The sequence below is a fragment of the Xenopus laevis genome, chromosome 1S, assembly GCF_017654675.1.
Source record: "Xenopus laevis strain J_2021 chromosome 1S, Xenopus_laevis_v10.1, whole genome shotgun sequence".
Lineage (NCBI taxonomy): Eukaryota > Metazoa > Chordata > Amphibia > Anura > Pipidae > Xenopus > Xenopus laevis.
In genome coordinates this window covers 201240174-201261962 of record NC_054372.1, presented here as the reverse complement: position 1 = coordinate 201261962, position 21789 = coordinate 201240174, and positions in this window count along the sequence as shown.

Sequence of the window (21789 nt, the reverse complement as noted above, 5' to 3'; positions counted from 1 at the left end):
CTGTTCTTCTTCAAATCACTCCCTGCCCCTCAGGAGGTAAATGCCTGTATGGCCCCGCCTCCTTCTTCTTTTTATTCTTTGAATGGCCTCCACCCCTAAGGAGGTAAATGCCTGTATGGCTCCTCTTCCTTCTTCTTTTAATTCTTTGAATAGCCTCCGCCCCTAAGGAGGTACATGCCTGTATGGCTCCGCCCCTGGCACTGGCTGCTCCCACCTGTTCTTCTTCAAATCACTCCCTAAGGAGGTACATATCTGTATGGCCCGCCTTCTTTTCATTCTTTGAATAGCCCCACCCTTATGGAGGTACATGCCTGTATGGCTCCGCCTCTTCCTCTATCTCTTTCTTGGAATTGCCCCTGTGCCCCAAATAGCACTGACTTTTAATGCCCCTCCTGCCCCTGCACTGGCTGCTCCACCTGTTCTTCTTCAAATCACTCCCTGCCCCCAAAGAGGTAAATGTCTGTATGGCTCCTCCTCCTTCCTTTTATTCTTTGAATAGCCCCGCCCCTAAGGAGGTACATGCCTGTATGGCCCCGCCTTCTTTTCATTCTTTGAATAGCCCCACCCCTCAGGAGGTACATGCCTGTACGGCTCCGCCTCTTCCTCTATCTCTTTCTTGGAATTGCCCCTGTGCCCCAAATAGCACTGACTTCTGCTCCCACCTGTTCTTCCAATGGCCCCCACCCCAGAGGTACATGCCTGTATGGCTCCACCTCCTTCTTCCTTTTATTCTTTAAATAGCCTCCACCCCTAAGGAGGTAAATGCCTGTATGGCCCCGCCTCTTCTTCCTTTCATTCTTTGAATAGCCCCACCCCTAAGGAGGTAAATGCCTGTAAGGCTCCGCCTCCTTCTTCCTTTTAGTCTTTCAATAACCCCACCTCTAAGGAGGTACATGCCTGTATGGCTCCACCTTCTTTTCCATTCTTTGAATAGCCCCGCCCCTCATTAGGTCCATGTCTGTCTGGCTCTGCCTGTTCTTCTATGAATTGCCCCTGTACCACCCCCTGGTGCTGCTTTGTTTCCCATGGAAGGGAATGGGAGAGGATTGTCATTAATATTGTAACTGTGTATCTGTGTAATGTACAAATAAAATGTTATATTGCAAATGAATTCATGAGTTTTTATGTGTTTCTGTTATTACGTGATGTCGTCTCTCTCTCCTCTGGGATTCCAGCCCCGAATTCCCTCGCAGGGAACACTCTCTCAATCTCTTCATAAAGATCAGAATGTTATATAATGTAGTCCAGTCCCCGGCCAATGGCCAGACCCAGTGTACTTTTGTCCTCCAATATGTGTCTGTATGTTATCCACCCAATTGTAAGCTCTTGGGGCAGGGACCTCCTTCTTACTGTGTCTCTTACTACATGGCACTTAATATCTCTATATTATAAGGCTTATCCTCCCTGTGGGCACTTTTCTACACTGACAGATGGTACAGCACTGAGTATGGGAACTATGGTGTAAATAGTGTGACAATGGCAGAGTTTTACATTTAAACCATTGATATTCAAAGGGTGAAACCTGATTGGCTGTTGGTAGCTCCACCCACTTTGTATAACATTGAACTGCAGCCCCCCAGTAACTAACTCTGCACAGTGTGGGGACCCTGCAATTAATGCCGTGAGAAAGGAGCAGTTTAATATAAACCAATGACATTTACCAGGTGTAACCTGATTGGCTGTTTGTGGCTCCACCCACTTTCCCCAACCTTTACCCTTAGTCCCTCAGTGACCAACTGTGACAAATTTGGGGACACTGGCGTTAAACGTGTGAGAATGACAGCAGTTTAAATGTCCCCATTAAAATCAATGGGACAATCTGATTGGTTGTTGGTGGCTCCACCTACTTTTTAAAACAATATCTTTGAACGATTCTACAGGTATGGGACCTGTTATCCAGAATATTTGGGACCTGGGGTTTTCCAGATAACAGATCTTTCCATAATTTGGATCTTCATACCTTAAGTCGACTAGAAAATCATATAAACATTAAATAAACCCAATAGGCTAGAGCCTATGGGAGGCGGCCATTGTGTAGTTGGGAACTTCCAGGATAATGGGTTTCCAGATAAGAGATCCCATAGCTGTACTTATATAGTGTATGGATGTTGCTCCTACCTTGGCTCTGATGGGTGAATTAGACCCGTTCTGCTTCTCTGGAAATTCACTGAAACACATTGAAGTCAATGGGCGACAATATTTAGTTTGACGGGCGACAAATTGTGTAAGAGATTTTTTACCCATTACAGTCTATGGGCGACATTTTCATGGAGAAACTTGGAGAAAATTCCTCTCATCACTATTAATAAAAGAGCAGTTGTGCCAATGTCTCTGCCAATCCACAATATTATTCTACTTCCTCAGTCCTGTTGTCTCACACTCATAATCCCCTCTGTATAGAGTGCAAGCCTCTGGGACATTTATCAAGTGACAAAAACAAAATGTGCATTTTAGTGAATCCCCCAGGGGCCTTGTAATAGGAGCAACATTTGCTGCAGTTCTTTTCACTAACAGCGACTTGTGAGCAGCCAATTTATTCACCGGATTCTCTGCCAAATTCTGCACTTCGGCATCTGCAAATTTCTGTCGCAAAACTCGGGCAAAAAAAAACCCACTGCAAAAAAAATTTGCAGAGACAAAAAAGTGAACAAGAGAAAATTGCTGGTAACACTCCCTGGTTAATGGGGTCAGTGTCCATAACAAGCCCAGTAACTAATTCCCCTGTGTGGCCCCTGTTCCACCTTTAAATCTAAAATTCAGAAAAACCCTCAAAAGGCTGGATCCTAATCCCCCCAGAATTGCAACGTCTCGATTGGAGTTTTGAGCTTTAACATGAAGTTGGGGTTTGGCTTGTGATGTTATTTCCCCTCTTTCCTCGTGGTCAGAGACAGCAGAACATTTGCACCACAGAAAGGCCCAGAGCCCAAATCCCTTTTATTATCACTTTCTATTTTCTATATTTCTATTTAGAGCAAGTTGCTCATTAGTTTCCCAGTGTTCAGCTCACGTCTCTCCATTGACACCAGTCTCTGGGCTCCCTCTCTGCTGCCTCTGAACCCACAACCCAGAATCATTGTCATGAAGCAGCTTCTTCTCTGGGCTCCTCTCTGTGTGGTGGGTAAGTGATGAACTAGGGGGTCTGTAAGTATCACTTGCTGTTAGTATGAGGGGGGGCTGCTGTCTCCTCTGTATTTCCTCACGATCATTTGTGTTTGTAGCAGTCCCTCCCTCTAACCAGTTTAGTTGCACTTAGTCTCTGCACTCTCTCCAGCTCATTTATATCCCTCTTAAGGACTGGAGTCCAAAACTGCCCCCATACTCCAGATGAGGCCTCACCAGGGACCTATAAAGAGACACAATTATGTTTCATCCCTTGAGTTAATGCCCTTTTTTATACAAGAACTTTATTTGCTTTAGTAGCCACAGAATGACACTGCCCAGAATTAGACAACGTGTTATCTACAAAGACCCCAAGATCCTTCTCATTTAAGGAAACTCCCAACACACTGCCATTTAGTGTATAACTAGCATTTATATTATTTTTGCCAAAGTGCATAACCTGCATTTATCAACATTGAACCTCATTTTCCAGTTTGCTGCCCAGTTTTCCAGTTTAGACAAATCACTGTGCAAAGTGGCAGCATCCTGCATGGAACCTATAGTTCTGCACAATTTAGTCTCATCTGCACAAATAGAAACAGTACTTTCAATGGCCACCTCCAGGTCATTAATAAACAAGTTGAAAAGCAAGGGACCTAGTACAGAGCCCTGCGGTACTCCACTAACAACACTGGTCCAATTAGAAAATGTTCCATTTACCACCACTCTTTGTAGTCTATCTTTTAGCCAGTTCTCTATCCAGGTACAAATACTATGTTCCAGGCCAACATTCCTTCATTTAACCAGTAACCTTCTGTGTGGCACTGTATCAAATGCTTTAGCAAAGTCTAAGTAAATCACATCCACTGCCATCCCAGAATCCAGGTCCCAGCTCACCTTCTCATAAAAAGAAATTAAGTTAGTCTGGCAAGATCTATTACACATAAAACCATGCTGGCACACACTCATAGTATTGTTATTTGCTATGAAGTCCAGTATCTTATCCTTTATTAACCCTTCGAGAAGCTTTCCTACCACTGACGTCAGACTAACTGGCCTATAGTTTTGAGGCTGAGAACGGGATCCTTTTTTGAATAGAGGCACCACATTAGCAATTCGCCAGTCTCTCGGCACAATACCAGATCTCAATGAATCCTGAAGTAAAGAGGTTTGGCAATCACAAAACTAAGCTCGTTTAGGGATGAATATAATCCAGTCCGAGACTATTGTTTCCCTGTTCAAGTTCAAGTCTTTTCAAGTCTCTTATGAATTTCCTCATCTATCAATACTTATATTATTAGTATTGGGACTATTAAGAAGGAAACCTTCATTCATTGGTTTCTGATTAGTGTAGAGAGATGAAAAATAAGAGTTCAGAATCTCTGCTTTTTCTGTGCTAATTTGGGGGGCCAGTGCCTTGTGTATTGTCCCTTCCCTGAGGGGTCACATCTCCAGGGCTCAGAGTGGGGTTTTATTACTTCTAAGCATTAAATGTGACCCAGTAAATGCAATTTAATTGCCAAAATACCTTAAAAACAGGAATATCCTCATTGCCTTTGGAGAATAATTCAGCAGGAAATTGTAGATAACATTGGGCCTTTAGAGAGAAATTCACTTTTAACTCATTGTAACAATCAATATATCTCATATCTCTGATTTACATCCACTCTGGGGCTACATTTCTCTCTTCATTCTCCCCCTATAATTCTCTTCCTTCTGTCCAGTCCTCGTCCTCTTCTGCCTCCCACCCTGAATATGGCTGAGCAATCAGCTCACACTCTACCTTGCGGAGATGCTGAACACAAAAGTTCAATATAAAATGAATCTGAATAAAAAAAAAATCGACATTTTAAGGTCAACCACCCCTTTAACATGTGACTCTTCCCCTTATACTCAGAGCCATATTTGGGGAAGATCATAGGGCCAATGTGTAGGGCCAATGTGTAGGGCCAATGTGTAGGGCCAATGTGTAGGGCCAATGTGTAGGGCCAATGTGTAGGGCCAATGTGTAGGGCCAATGTGTAGGGTGTAAGGCCACTCACCGTCTCCAGAGGGATGTCTGTTCCTGAAAACGTTCTTGCAGGCAAGTTGTCAGTCGCCAGCGGTGACGCGCCCGTACGTTCGTGCGCGAGCGTTCGCTTTGTCGCGCGTGCGCCTAGTCGCGCGCGCGTCTTGGCGTGCGCGCGTACGTTCGTGCGCGCTGTGCGTTCTTGCGCATGCGAATTGACGCTGGGCCTATAAATTCACTGCTAACATGTGAACAAGTTGCTAGGTTATCTTAGTACATTTCCAAGAGACCCCAGCACTGTTTATTGACTTCCTGATATTGACCCGGCTATCCTTGACTCTGCTTGAACGCTACCTGCATCTGACCTCGGCCTGTTGACTCTGAACCTAAGCTGCCCGCATCTGACCTCGGCCTGCCTGACTTCGAACCTGAGCTGCCTGCATCTGACCTCGGCCCGCCTGACTTCGTCCATCTTGATCCCTACTGCTACTTATCCGGACTCTCCGGCCTCTTTTCACGGCGCATTCTACCTGTTCCACCTTCAGGTTAGTCTGCTGTCGGTGGAAGCTGCTCGTGAGTCCTCCTCTACAAAAGATCCACTTAACGTCTAAACGTAAGTCTAACAGTATAACCTAGCCATGGATCATGAAGAGGAGGAGGCTGCACTGAGCCAAGTATCTCAGCAATTGGCTGCCCTTACACAAGCTGTTCAAGAACTCCAAGGGGGCTATAATCAAATCCAGGATCAGCTACAGAATGTTTTACCCGGTGCTGGATCCCCTCCTATCATTAATATCCAACAGCCAAGCATTGCTGCCTCTTCTGCTTCCGCTGAACCCAAGTTACCCCTTCCGGAGAAATTTTCTGGGGATCGAAAGAAATTCAGACTTTTTGTTAATAACTGCAAGTTATTCTTCACGCTAAAGCCCTTGTCTTATCCAAATGAACAGGTGAAAGTGGGATTCATTATTTCTTTGCTGCAAGGCCAGCCACAGTCTTGGGCATTTCGTCTCATGGATCAGCAAAATCCAGTACTTGCTTCTGTGGAATCATTCTTTTCTGCCATGGCTTCACTTTATGATGATCCGCATCGCGAAATTGCTGCGGAGGCCGCCCTACGAGCTCTCAGCCAAGGTCGGAGGCCTGTAGAAGATTATGCTATGGAATTCCGGGAGCTTGCTGTGGAGACCGAATGGAATGATGCAGCACTCAAACATCAATTCCGCTTGGGTTTATCTATTGGCCTAAAAGACGAAGTTGCTCGTGTAGCAATACCTGGCTCTTTAGAGGAAATGATTTCTTTAGCAGTTCAGTTGGACATTAGATTGCGAGAAAGGAAGTCTGAAAGAGCTTCTGAGATTTCTCCTTTCTGGACCACTCCCAAGGCTCCTCCTCCAGTAAGGGGTACTCCTACTAACCCTGATTCCGAACCGATGCAAATTGGAGCAATTAGACCCTCTCTCTCTGTGGAGGAAAGATTAAGACGACGGAGGCTGAATCTATGTTTATATTGTGGACAAGCTGGACATCTCCTTCGAACATGCCCTATTCGACCAACATTCTCAAGTAAAGAGCCCTTCTCTCCTGTTATTAACCATTCAACAAGTTTTTCCCCCCTACTGATTGTGTCCCTTTCTTTGCAGTGGGGAGAGGAGCAGGTGGTTCTTCCAGCTCTAGTTGATTCCGGTGCAAGCGGATGCTTTATTGACTCTCAAGTGGTGGACAATCTTCATATTCCTCTTCTGCTTAAAGAGAGTCCTGTCTTCATCAGAGTGGCAGATGGTTCTGCAATTAGTTCTGGACCGGTGACTAAAGAGACTATTGCACTTCTCACATGTTTGAATAAAATTCACTTCGAGCAAATGAGTTTTGATGTAGTTGCTTCCCCATTATTTTCAGTTATTTTAGGCCTTCCGTGGCTTCGTAAACATAATCCTATTATTGATTGGGTTTCTGGAAAATTGACTTTTTATTCTGAGCTCTGTCAGTCCTCTTGTTTACAGCCTCTTGGGGAACAAGTGTGTACAGTCTCTCCAAGTAACGAACCTAATATTCTTCCTACAGTGTACCAGGAGTTTGCTGATATCTTCGACAAGAAAGGTGCGGATATATTACCTCCTCATAGAATATATGACTGTCCGATTGAACTTTTGCCTGGCAGTCAAATACCCTTTGGACGCATCTATCCATTATCTGAGCCAGAACTGAAGACTCTTAAGGATTATTTGGATGACAATTTAGCCAAAGGATTCATTAGATATTCTACTTCCCCAGCAGGAGCTGGTATTTTCTTTGTAGGAAAAAAAGATGGTTCTCTAAGACCATGTATTGACTACAGGGAATTAAACAAAATAACCGTTAAAAATCGATATCCACTCCCTCTAGTTCCGGAACTTGTCCAACAACTTCGTGGTGCAAAGGTGTTTTCCAAACTCGACCTTCGGGGAGCCTATAATCTTGTGAGGATACGTAAGGGAGACGAGTGGAAGACGGCCTTTCGTACCCGGTACGGGCATTTCGAATATCTAGTAATGCCATTCGGGCTTTGTAACGCGCCCGCAACATTTCAACACTTTGCAAATGACGTTTTACGAGATTTTCTTGATATCTTCGCAATTGTTTACTTGGACGATATTCTTGTTTTTTCACAGTCACTCCAAGAACATCGAATTCATATGAAAAAGGTCTTTAATCGCCTTAGAACCCACCGTTTATATGTAAAATTGGAGAAATGCGAGTTTGAAAAAGAATCCGTGGAATTTTTGGGTTTTATTATTTCTTCTAAAGGAATTCAGATGGATCACAAGAAGGTTTCAGCCATCCTGGACTGGCCAGTCCCTACCAGTCGTCGAGCTGTTCAAAGTTTCATCGGATTCTCTAACTTCTACAGGAAATTCATTAAAAATTTTTCCCAAATTATTCTCCCTATCACTGAACTCACACGTTCCAGTAAAAAATTTTTTTGGACTGATGAAGCACAAGTAGCCTTTACCTCTTTGAAGAAAACTTTTACTTCAGCCCCAATCTTAAGTCATCCTGATCCAGATTTACCCTTCCTACTGGAGGTTGATGCCTCTGAATCTGCAGTAGGTGCAATTTTATCTCAAAGGACTACAGTTAAAGATGAGTTACATCCTATCGCTTTTTTCTCTAGAAAATTGAATAGGGCAGAACAAAACTACGACGTCTCTGACAGAGAATTGTTGGCGATTAAACTCGCTTTTGAGGAATGGAGATATTTGCTTGAAGGTGCGAAACATCCAGTTATGGTATATACTGACCATCGAAACCTTGAGTACCTGCGTTCTGCCAAACGTCTCAGACCAAGACAAGCTCGTTGGGCAATGTTTTTTATGAGATTTTCCTTCCACATCACCTATCGTCCAGGCAAGAGGAATATTAAAGCTGATGCCCTTTCTCGCATATTTTCATCTGACTCCTCTCCAGACCTCTCTTCTGAGACAATCTTGAAGCCAACCAATTTCTTCCTTCTGCAGGAATCTCTGATTGACCGTCTAAAGAAGGCATCACTATTAGTTCCTGCCAACGTCGTGGATCGATATGTCCTGTCTCGCAGGGCTGGTCTCTTGTTTTTTGGGTCAAAAATTTTTGTGCCAAGTGATCTTCGACTTGATGTCCTTAAAACCGTCCATGACTCTAAACTTGCTGGTCATCCGGGCATAAAGAAGACTATTATTTTAGCCAAAAGGTCTTTCTGGTGGACAACTCTAGCCAAAGACTGTGCAGCATTTGTGTCCTCGTGTGAGACATGTGCTAGATTCAAGAATCCACGCTCTAAGCCAGCAGGTTTGCTCCAACCTCTCCCTATTCCATCGCGTCCATGGGGATCTGTCTCAGTGGACTTCATTTCAGAGTTACCGCCTTCTCATGGACAAACTACGATCTTTGTTTGTGTCGACAGGCTAACCAAGATGGCACACTTCTCGTCTTTATCTAAATTACCTTCAGCTGCAGTCACCGCTGAAACCTTCATCAAAGAGGTGGTTCGTTTACACGGAGTTCCAGATGAAATTGTGTCCGATCGTGGTGTCCAATTTACTTCCCAATTTTGGAAAGCGTTGTGTAAGGCTTTACAGATTAAAGTATCATTGTCCTCTGCCTTCAATCCACAGTCCAATGGACAGACGGAGAGGACTAATCAGACCCTGGAGCAGTATTTAAGATGCTTTTCTTCTTTTGCACAGGATGATTGGGTAACTTTATTACCTCTAGCGGAGTTCGCATATAATAACGCCCACCATTCTACTATACGACAATCACCATTTTTTGCCAATTTCGGCCTTGATCCTGCTATTTTTCCAGTTTTTTTACCCGAGATACCTGTTCCCGCAGTACAGGAGCGTCTTGCCTTTTTGTCCTCAAATTTCAAGACTCTACAAGAGACAATGGGCAAAGCACAACAGGATTTTAAGGATTATGCAGACCGCAGACGCTCTCATGGTCCTCAATTCAAAGTCGGGGATAAGGTCTGGTTATCTTCTGCCAATCTGAGACTAGCCTGCCCAAGTAAGAAGTTGGGTCAGAAGTACCTGGGACCTTTTTCTATTATCAAACAGATTAATTCTGTTACATTTCAACTTGAACTTCCGAACTCTTGGAAGATTCATCCCGTGTTTCATATGTCTCTTCTTAAACCTGTTATTCCTAACATCTTTCATGGTCGTGTGACGTCCCCTCCTCCAACGGTTATAGTTGATGGCCTGGAGGAGTTCGTAGTGGAGAAGATTCTGGATTCAAGATTTCGAGGCAAGCAAGTTCAGTACTTGGTCAAGTGGAAAGGGTATGGGATGGAAGAGAACTCTTGGGAACCTGCATCCAATCTTCATACTCCCAGTCTTCTTCAAAGATTTCATCGAGCCCATCCCGAAAAGCCAGGTTCGTGTCGCGTCCTGAGGCCGCGTCTTGGGGGGAGGCACTGTAAGGCCACTCACCGTCTCCAGAGGGATGTCTGTTCCTGAAAACGTTCTTGCAGGCAAGTTGTCAGTCGCCAGCGGTGACGCGCCCGTACGTTCGTGTGCGAGCGTTCGCTTTGTCGCGCGTGCGCCTAGTCGCGCGCGCGTCTTGGCGTGCGCGCGTACGTTCGTGCGCGCTGTGCGTTCTTGCGCATGCGAATTGACGCTGGGCCTATAAATTCACTGCTAACATGTGAACAAGTTGCTAGGTTATCTTAGTACATTTCCAAGAGACCCCAGCACTGTTTATTGACTTCCTGATATTGACCCGGCTATCCTTGACTCTGCTTGAACGCTACCTGCATCTGACCTCGGCCTGTTGACTCTGAACCTAAGCTGCCCGCATCTGACCTCGGCCTGCCTGACTTCGAACCTGAGCTGCCTGCATCTGACCTCGGCCCGCCTGACTTCGTCCATCTTGATCCCTACTGCTACTTATCCGGACTCTCCGGCCTCTTTTCACGGCGCATTCTACCTGTTCCACCTTCAGGTTAGTCTGCTGTCGGTGGAAGCTGCTCGTGAGTCCTCCTCTACAAAAGATCCACTTAACGTCTAAACGTAAGTCTAACAGTAGGGCCAATGTGTAGGGCCAATGTACTGCTCAGGAGACACTTTTCCAAGACCAATTTTTGGCTGGAGGTGCCAGTCTATAGTTTGAGCCGGATGGATTTATCTTGGCATTTCACTCATTTGGCCAGTAGCCCTATAGGCATTCACCCTGATTGGCTCCCCAAGACCACCCACATCTGTAGTTTCCTAAAACCCTAAACAATGGTTGTTGATGTAAGTCTCCATCGCTGCTGATATGGCAGAGGTTCCTCATCATGTTGGGGAACATATAGTGGGGCTGAAGCTTCATTCCTCTGTAGCTAAATGTTGTGGCCCCAGGGTGGAACCCAGAGACTTTCTAAAGCTTTTACTTTTTTTGGTCTTTTCTGCTCTTCTTCTTCTTTAGTGTCTATAATGGGCTTGTGTTTTATGGGTTATCCAGCTGTAATTTGGATTTAATTCTCTTTAACGCAGGAGTTTGGAGTCTAAGTGGCCCAAGCCAAGTGGATGTGCTTTATGGTGAAGCCTTAACAGTGACGTGTGGCTACTACAGGGGCTACAGCAGCTATAAGAAGTACCTGTGTAAAGGGGCAGGGAGGAAATCTTGCCACATACTCATCTCATCAGATGGGACAATGAAGGTGATTGATGGGAGATTCTCTATAGAAGACAATATGACCAGCTTCTCCATTACAATGGCCGGGATGAAGCCCCAGGATTCTGATATATATCAGTGTGGCATCGAGTTTACTGGCAATGATGCCATGCACCCTATCACTGTCACTGTTCTACCAGGTACTGGCACTCTTACCGGCAAGGATATGGTATGTTATAGCAAACTGTGTTGAGGGAAGAGAGTCATTTTGATTCATAGGCTATGATTAAGTGTCCAAGTGCATGAAATGCGTAAGGTTTTTCTGAACATCTATTGTTTTCCTAATTAAAATCTGCATTTTCTGTACTTCTCTTTGGGATCTGTGAGTGCTTGTCATTTGGTTTGATACCTCCACCTGGAGCTGTAGATCTGGGGCAAGTGCACCCAGACCCCACATATATACTGGTGAGATTTTATACCCATATGGCCATGCACCTAGAGTCTCTGTATTATATTTAATAAAGAAGGGATTGCATAAAACTCACCTTTAATAACAATAATCAGCAACTTTCCAGCAGACATAGAAGTAAATGTTTACACATTACTGTCCGGGTGGGATTGTCTTCCAGGTGTCTGTAGGGAGACTGCTCCTTGGGTGGAAATGTTGGACTTTCCAGAAAACTTTATATTTGTTAAAGAGAAGGATCTGGTGACTGTCTCGTGCCGGAAGCAGTTTGTGGAGAAGACATTCAGGCTGGAGTGCAGACAGGTATCCCATGAATTCCAGCTTTTCTCACGGTCTGAGGAGACAACTTGTGTAGGTGAGGAACATCTGGGTGACATCTACTTGTCATGTGATATGATTGGCCATTGGCATCTTCCTTATTCTTCTTTCTTCTCATTCTTACTCTTTCAAATTCCTATTCCTTCATAAGAATGAGCTATGAGGGTTGTAGGGGATTCAAGGGGTCCATCAGGTTGAGCGCATGTTGTCTTACTAAAAAGGCAGAGCACAAAATAATACAAAGCTGAGGTGGAGGAAGGTCTCAGTACCTGGAGAAGAGATGACCTTAAGGCAACCAAAGAGTTCAGCCTGAAAACCCTGCGCGAGGGAACGTTTGTATGTGATTTAATGACCAATGGATGGATAAGGCAGATGATTAACAGAAGCACCAAAACCCAAGAAGAGGTCACTGATCTGCAGCCACAGCCCCCCTAAACTTCCTCCCACCTTGTACCCCTTCTGTCACTGTCTCCATAACAAAACTACAAGGGAAAGACCCCAACTTGTTGCCTATGAGTTGCCTCCATCTACTGTTTTTTTTACTTACAGAGAAATGCAAAAAAGTTGATCAGTGGGATCCGGATCTGACGTTTAATCCAGATGAAGAATATTATGGGCCAGATGAGTTGGTGGAGCTGTCGTGTCCTGCGGGATATAAACCCAACGACTCCATCATTCAGTGTATAAGGGACAAGAACACGAGCAGCTGGAATGTCACCCAGGTGTCCTGTGAGCCCCTCGGCCCTTCCCAAAGTAAGGCTCAAACTGCTGGAGGAACGGCGGTTTATTATCAGCATGGGAAGGGGTGAACTGCGCAATGGGAAGGGGTGGGATTCCCTACTGAAGTAGGTTTTTAGCAGGGAACATCTGTGCCCCAATAGGTACATTTCTGCTGATTCACTGACGCCTAACAAGATCCATGATGGGGAGTCCTGGGTCATTACTGGGGCACTAAGTACAATATATAAAATACTCACTTAATACTCAGACTCTTTTTGAGGCTGTAGGTTTTTTAAATGAAATATATTTTTAGGTTTTTGCATTTCCTGTAAGTGGTGAGTGAATTTCAGCTGATACGGGAGTCAGTGTTGTGTCTCATGAGAGAGAAGTGGGGAAAGCTCAGCCCCCCGTCACCCACAAACCCACAGCCTCTCCTTTTAGCCCTTTGGGTTTCACACACTCCCCAGAACTGCCCAGAATCAGCCCCCCCCCCCGGGGCAGTTAGAGCTTCAGCTGAGCAAGAACCATAGACTGAGGGGCCGACACCAGTGGGCTTATAGCTGTATGGCATCTCCCGCTTTTGGGACAGTCTCTATGCTGCTCTGCTTTGGGCCAATATCACTGCTGGTACCGACTGTGTGATAGCGAGTGGGGAAACCTCCCATTTAGTGTCACGGCTCATTGGGGAAACGAGTGCAACAAACCCCCCGACATTTCTCTTGTGTTGGTGTCAGTGAATCTCTGCTGATAAAACTTATGAATCAAACACTGACCCCCCCCCCTTTCTTCTGCATTTTCTGCTGGTGACACAAATCATTTGTTTTAGGCCAAAGCCACACGGGGGCCACTTGTTGCCCCACGACTTGCTGCGGCCACAAAACTCCAGGGAATTCCCTGCCGTGGGCAACACTGAGAATTGTCTCTGCTAAAGGATTTTACACAATTGTAAAGGGGAGAAATAAAATGAACTTTGGTGTCAGGGAAGAGCCACAGACGTCACTCAGTCCAAACGTCTCCCCCGGGGGCTTCTGTTTGTGCAGCTGAATACGGGGCAATAAGAGGAGACTTGGGGGCTACTTGTCTCTATGAAGCCCCATTGTCTCCCTTATTCTATTGTAAAGGGCAAATATGAAAGAGGAAAATGAGGAGTGTCCCCAAAAAAGTCTTTACATATTGCGGGGCATTACTTTGCCTTTAGTTGTGGGTGGTATTGTGTTTGTTTTGTTAGTAGCTCCCCCCATAGCAACACAGTAACCCAACTGCATCTCCCCTCATAGCAACACAGTAATCCAACTGCATCTCTCCCCATAGCAACACAGTAATCCAACTGCATCTCTCCCCATAGCAACACAGTAACCCAACTGCATCTCCCCCCATAGCAACACAGTAACCAACTGCATCTCTCCCCATAGCAACACAGTAACCCAACTGCATCTCCCCCATAGCAACACAGTAATCCAACTGCATCTCTCCCCATAGCAACATAGTAATACAACTGCATCTCCCCCCATAGCAACACAGTAGCCCAACTGCATCTCTCCCCATAGCAACACAGTAACCCAACTGCATCTCCCCCCATAGCAACACAGTAACCAACTGCATCTCTCCCCATAGCAACACAGTAACCCAACTGCATCTCCCCCCATAGCAACACAGTAATCCAACTGCATCTCTCCCCATAGCAACATAGTAATACAACTGCATCTCCCCCCATAGCAACACAGTAGCCCAACTACATCTCCCCCCATAGCAACACAGTAACCCAACTACATCTCTCTCCACAGCCGAATTTAACCTCACGTCCATTAACTCAATTGGATGTTCTCTATGGAGGTAAGTACTAATGATTACTAGGCACTTACCTATTCAGCCTTACTGAGGGGCACAGCACCTACTAATGTTACTCTCTGGCCCCTATTTATACAGTTCAGCTCCACTTCTGCTCTCAGATCCAGTAAATGGGAGGAAGATAACTCTGCGCTTGTTGGTGTGGGGGGGACCTGTTATTTTGAGGGAACCCCTCTTCTCCCTCTAGTCTTAGGGTAAAATAAACCAATTCTCTTAATATAATCAGACAATAAATAGAACAAGTTCCAAGCTGAGGCCTAGAAGTTGGGCTAATGCTGAGCAGAGACCTATAGACCTGTGAGAAGAAGACAATCTGGATCTGTATGGGCTACTGATACACAAGGGCAGTGGTACCTTATCAGTATGAGGGGTTTTGGGCCCATGAGCTGACACTCAGTTACAATGTGCAGGAAATGATGAAGATCCCTTTCTTTGGCAGCTTCAGTTTGGCTTCTTTGACCATCGGCCTCGTGCCCGGAATATTCCTGAAGTTCCTGATATTCATTCCCATGGGTGGGAAACTCCTGTGTGACATGGGGAGATGCAGTTCCACTGAGGAGCAAGGTACCTACCTGCAGTCTGTATATCTCATGTACTGAAACATTCATGGCTGCACTAAACCCTCCCAATAGATCACTACAACTCCCAGGATCCATAGGGACTCCCTGGCACTGCCCTGCAATGTGGCCTTATCAGCAACTCTACTGAGTGCCACCAGCACATTTACTATTGGCATCTGTTTCCCCCCATGGGGCATTTAGTAGCCGGGCCCTGGGGCATTCCTTGCATGTGGGGTACAGGGGTTCCTTCCTGGCTGAGATGGGAAAGGTTTTTACCTGAGGGGATCGACCCAGTGATAAGTCTGATTATTTAAACAGAAGCGGCAGTTGTGGGTAATGATTCCTCCCTGTATATAAGATGCCTGGGACCTTCTGATCTCCAATATTCACTATAAACAGGTGTATATAAGAGATGTGACTGGGGTATATACAGTATATACAGTGTTTCTGATAATATTCACTATAAACAGGTGTATATAAGAGACGTGACTGGGGTATATACAGTATATACAGTGTTTCTGATAATATTCACTATAAACAGGTGTATATAAGAGACGTGACTGGGGTATATACAGTATATACAGTGTTTCTGATAATATTCACTATAAACAGGTGTATATAAGAGATGTGACTGGGGTATATACAGTATATACAGTGTTTCTGATAATATTCACTATAAACAGGTGTATATAAGAGACGTGACTGGGGTATATACAGTATATACAGTGTTTCTGATAATATTCACTATAAACAGGTGTATATAAGAGACGTGACTGGGGTATATACAGTATATACAGTGTTTCTGATGTACAATATTCACTATAAACAGGTGTATATAAGAGACGTGACTGGGGTATATACAGTATATACAGTGTTTCTGATAATATTCACTATAAACAGGTGTATATAAGAGATGTGACTGGGGTATATACAGTATATACAGTGTTTCTGATAATATTCACTATAAACAGGTGTATATAAGAGACGTGACTGGGGTATATACAGTATATACAGTGTTTCTGATAATATTCACTATAAACAGGTGTATATAAGAGATGTGACTGGGGTATATACAGTATATACAGTGTTTCTGATGTACAATATTCACTATAAACAGGTGTATATAAGAGACGTGACTGGGGTATATACAGTATATACAGTGTTTCTGATAATATTCACTATAAACAGGTGTATATAAGAGATGTGACTGGGGTATATACAGTATATACAGTGTTTCTGATAATATTCACTATAAACAGGTGTATATAAGAGACATGACTGGGGTATATACAGTATATACAGTGTTTCTGATAATATTCACTATAAACAGGTGTATATAAGAGACATGACTGGGGTATATACAGTATATACAGTGTTTCTGATGTACAATATTCACTATAAACAGGTGTATATAAGAGACGTGACTGGGGTATATACAGTATATACAGTGTTTCTGATAATATTCACTATAAACAGGTGTATATAAGAGACATGACTGGGGTATATACAGTATATACAGTGTTTCTGATGTTCAATATTCACTATATACAGGTGTGTGGGGAAAGGGTGAGAGAGAAGGCGCAGTCTCTAATGTGTATCGACAGGTAAGTCCTTTCCCATTTATTATTCTTATATGGCACTTACTGCCCCTCCTCACATGTTTATCACAAATGCATCTGTTAATGAAGCTTCTCCCACAGATTCCAGCACTGAAATCAGTTTCAAAAAAACAAACAGATTTTTTTATATTTAATTGAAACTTGTATTTTCTTACTTTCCCAAGTGCCCTCATTCATGTGACTTGTGCTCCAATAAGCTTCAGTCTTTCTTTACTGCTCTCTACCCCCACATGAGGTGTAGTTGAACTGTACAGTCAGAAACTGCCCTTAACTTTATAGTTCAACAAAAAATAAGGGCCTCTTAACATTTACACCGTCAAGAAAAAGGAGAGAACAATTCCCAATTCTTACAAATTTTTACCTAAATTCATCAGCAAATAAAGACAGTTGGTGCCTCAATCTAAACTGCTAGTTCTTTTTTTCACATTTAGGCAAAAATCGAATTCATTACCCGATTCACAATTTCCTTTATGAGATTAAGGTGATTAAATCATTCAGCAACAAAAATAAAGCGCTAATAAATTGATTAAAAAATATTAGTGAATAAAAAATATACTGCTCTAGAGTTGATGTTTTGTAGTTTCACCTCGATTCAAATGTGAGATTGGAAATATCAAAGCCGGGGGGAGTTACATATAGTGATAGGAGGCCCGAGGGGAGGGGCTCTACCTCACCTGAGTCACATGGTCTCATCAGCTCCTCCCCTGAGTTGCCTTCTCTCCACCCCTGCTTAGCTGTGCCAGCCAATCACCTCTCCACTCTCCTATATAAGCTCCTCCCAGCACTGCCCCCTATAATGAGAGTGTATAATGTCAGGGCAAATGTATTTCTGTTGTATTTCAGGGATGGGAAGAGAAGTCAGAGGCAGAGGCTGATGCCCCAGAGGAGTGTATCTATGAGGTTGGAGACCCAGTGTAATGGAGAAAATCTCAAGTCCAGGAGCTTTAGGATCAGCTGTAAATGTCTCAGCCACACACAGAGAACCAGTTAAAGGGCCAGTAACCCCTTTAATAAGCACCATTCCCATACGATTAGCTCAGTAAGACCAATAAATGAAGATACACAGGTACAGTATTTAACAGCATTTGCAGAATGGAAGGAGACTTTGCTGCATTTTAATGGCTCCCTTATGTTTCTCTGCCGTGTTTCCACTCCATGATAATCTCTTACACAAATGAATGGTGGGAAAATGACCAGCAGGTGGCGCTGTTGTAACAAAATTCATTCATATTAACAGTACATGTATCCCTTAATATCTTGGAATAAAAACAAAATAAATAATGAATGTAAAAGACAAAACTGCTTTATATTCACTTATTTTAAAGGTTTGCTTCCCCTTTAATCTTGCTTCTCTACAGGGGGTATTGCAAGTGCAGTCTAAGACTCAATATAACATATTCTCTAACTTAATGTCCCAATTTACTGCTGCCACTAATGTCTGTAAAAGACTCTGTATCCCTGTGAAATCTCCGTTGGAAAGAGCAATTAGGGTTAAACAGTAGGACCCCGTTGAAAACACGTTTCTTGGTCTTTCCCTGAGCCGAGTCCAAGTGCAAATCTCAAGTGTTTGGTTTGTTCCACATATAAATTCATCTGTAATGGTTGAACCGAATCAGTTTGATAAAGATAATCAGCAATATTTTTATTATCCACCCAGAGATGTAACGTGTCTTGTTATTGCTTCATGATTCCTTCTCACTGTGTATTTGTACTGAGCTGAGCCGACAATAAAACTAAACCTTCCACTTATTGTTCCTTTATCTGACTTTCCTCTATCACTTGTAATGAAACAGAGGGGGATAGGATCACTATATATAAATATATAAGGGGATATGATCACTATATATAAATATATAAGAGGGATATGATCACTATATATAAATATATAAGGGGATATGATCACTATATATAAATATATAAGGGGATATGATCACTATATATAAATATATAAGGGAATATGATCACTATATATAAATATATAAGGGGATATGATCACTATATATAAATATATAAGGGGGATATGATCACTATATATAAATATATAAGGGGATATGATCACTATATATAAATATATAAGGGGATATGATCACTATATATAAATATATAAGGGGGGATATGATCACTATATATAAATATATAAGGGGGATATGATCACTATATATAAATATATAAGGGGTATATGATCACTATATATAAATATATAAGGGGATATGATCACTATATATAAATATATAAGGGGATATGATCACTATATATAAATATATAAGGGGGATATGATCACTATATATAAATATATAAGGGGATATGATCACTATATATAAATATATTAGGGGGATATGATAACTATGTATAAATATATAAGGGGATATGATCACTATATATTAATGTATAAGGGGATATGATCACTATATATAAATATATAAGGGGGATATGATCACTATATATAAATATATAAGGGAATATGATCACTATATATAAATATATAAGGGGGATATGATCACTATATATAAATATATAAGGGGATATGATCACTATATATAAATATATAAGGGGATATGATCACTATATATAAATATATAAGGGGGATATGATCACTATATATAAATATATAAGGGGGATATGATCACTATATATAAATATATAAGGGGATATGATCACTATATATAAATATATAAGGGGGATATGATCACTATATATAAATATATAAGGGGATATGATCACTATATATAAATATATAAGGGGATATGATCACTATATATAAATATATAAGGGAATATGATCACTATATATTAATGTATAAGGGGATATGATCACTATATATAAATATATAAGGGGGATATGATCACTATATATAAATATATAAGGGGATATGATAACTATGTATAAATATATAAGGGGATATGATCACTATCTATAAATATATAAGGGGATATGATAACTATGTATAAATATATAAGGGGATATGATCACTATATATAAATATATAAGGGGGATATGATCACTATATATAAATATATAAGGGGATATGATCACTATATATAAATATATAAGGGGATATGATCACTATATATAAATATATAAGGGGGATATGATCACTATATATAAATATATAAGGGGGATATGATCACTATATATAAATATATAAGGGGGATATGATCACTATATATAAATATATAAGGGGATATGATCACTATATATAAATATAGGAGGATATGATCACTATATATAAATATATAAGGGGGATATGATCACTATATATAAATATATAAGGGGGATATGATCACTATATATAAATATATAAGGGGATATGATCACTATATATAAATATATAAGGGGATATGATCACTATATATAAATATATAAGGGGATATGATCACTATATATAAATATATAAGGGGGATATGATCACTATATATAAATATATAAGGGGGATATGATCACTATATATAAATATATAAGGGGATATGATCACTATATATAAATATATAAGGGGATATGATCACTATATATAAATATATAAGGGGGATATGATCACTATATATAAATATATAAGGGGGATATGATCACTATATATAAATATATAAGGGGGATATGATCACTATATATAAATATAGGAGGATATGATCACTATATATAAATATATAAGGGGGATATGATCACTATATATAAATATATAAGGGGATATGATCACTATATATAAATATATAAAGGGGATATGATCACTATATATAAATATATAAGGGGATATGATCACTATATATAAATATATAAGGGGATATGATCACTATATATAAATATATAAGGGGATATGATCACTATATATAAATATATAAGGGGATATGATCACTATATGTAAATATAGGAGGATATGATCACTATATATAAATATAGGAGGATATGATCACTATATATAAATATATAAGGGGATATGATCACTATATATAAATATATAAGGGGGATATGATCACTATATATAAATATATAAGGGGATATGATCACTATATATAAATATATAAGGGGATATGATCACTATATATAAATATATAAGGGGGATATGATCACTATATATAAATATATAAGGGGATATGATCACTATATATAAATATATAAGGGGATATGATCACTATATATAAATATATAAGGGGATATGATCACTATATATAAATATATAAGGGGATATGATCACTATATATAAATATATAAGGGGGATATGATCACTATATATAAATATAGGAGGATATGATCACTATATATAAATATATAAGGGGGATATGATCACTATATATAAATATATAAGGGGATATGATCACTATATATAAATATATAAGGGGATATGATCACTATATATAAATATATAAGGGGGATATGATCACTATATATAAATATAGGAGGATATGATCACTATATATAAATATATAAGGGGATATGATCACTATATATAAATATATAAGGGGGATATGATCACTATATATAAATATATAAGGGGGATATGATCACTATATATAAATATATAAGGGGATATGATCACTATATATAAATATATAAGGGGATATGATCACTATATATAAATATATAAGGGGATATGATCACTATATATAAATATATAAGGGGATATGATCACTATATGTAAATATAGGAGGATATGATCACTATATATAAATATAGGAGGATATGATCACTATATATAAATATATAAGGGGATATGATCACTATATATAAATATATAAGGGGGATATGATCACTATATATAAATATATAAGGGGATATGATCACTATATATAAATATATAAGGGGATATGATCACTATATATAAATATATAAGGGGATATGATCACTATATATAAATATATAAGGGGATATGATCACTATATATAAATATATAAGGGGATATGATCACTATATATAAATATATAAGGGGGATATGATCACTATATATAAATATATAAGGGGGATATGATCACTATATATAAATATATAAGGGGGATATGATCACTATAGATAAATATATAAGGGGATATGATCACTATATATAAA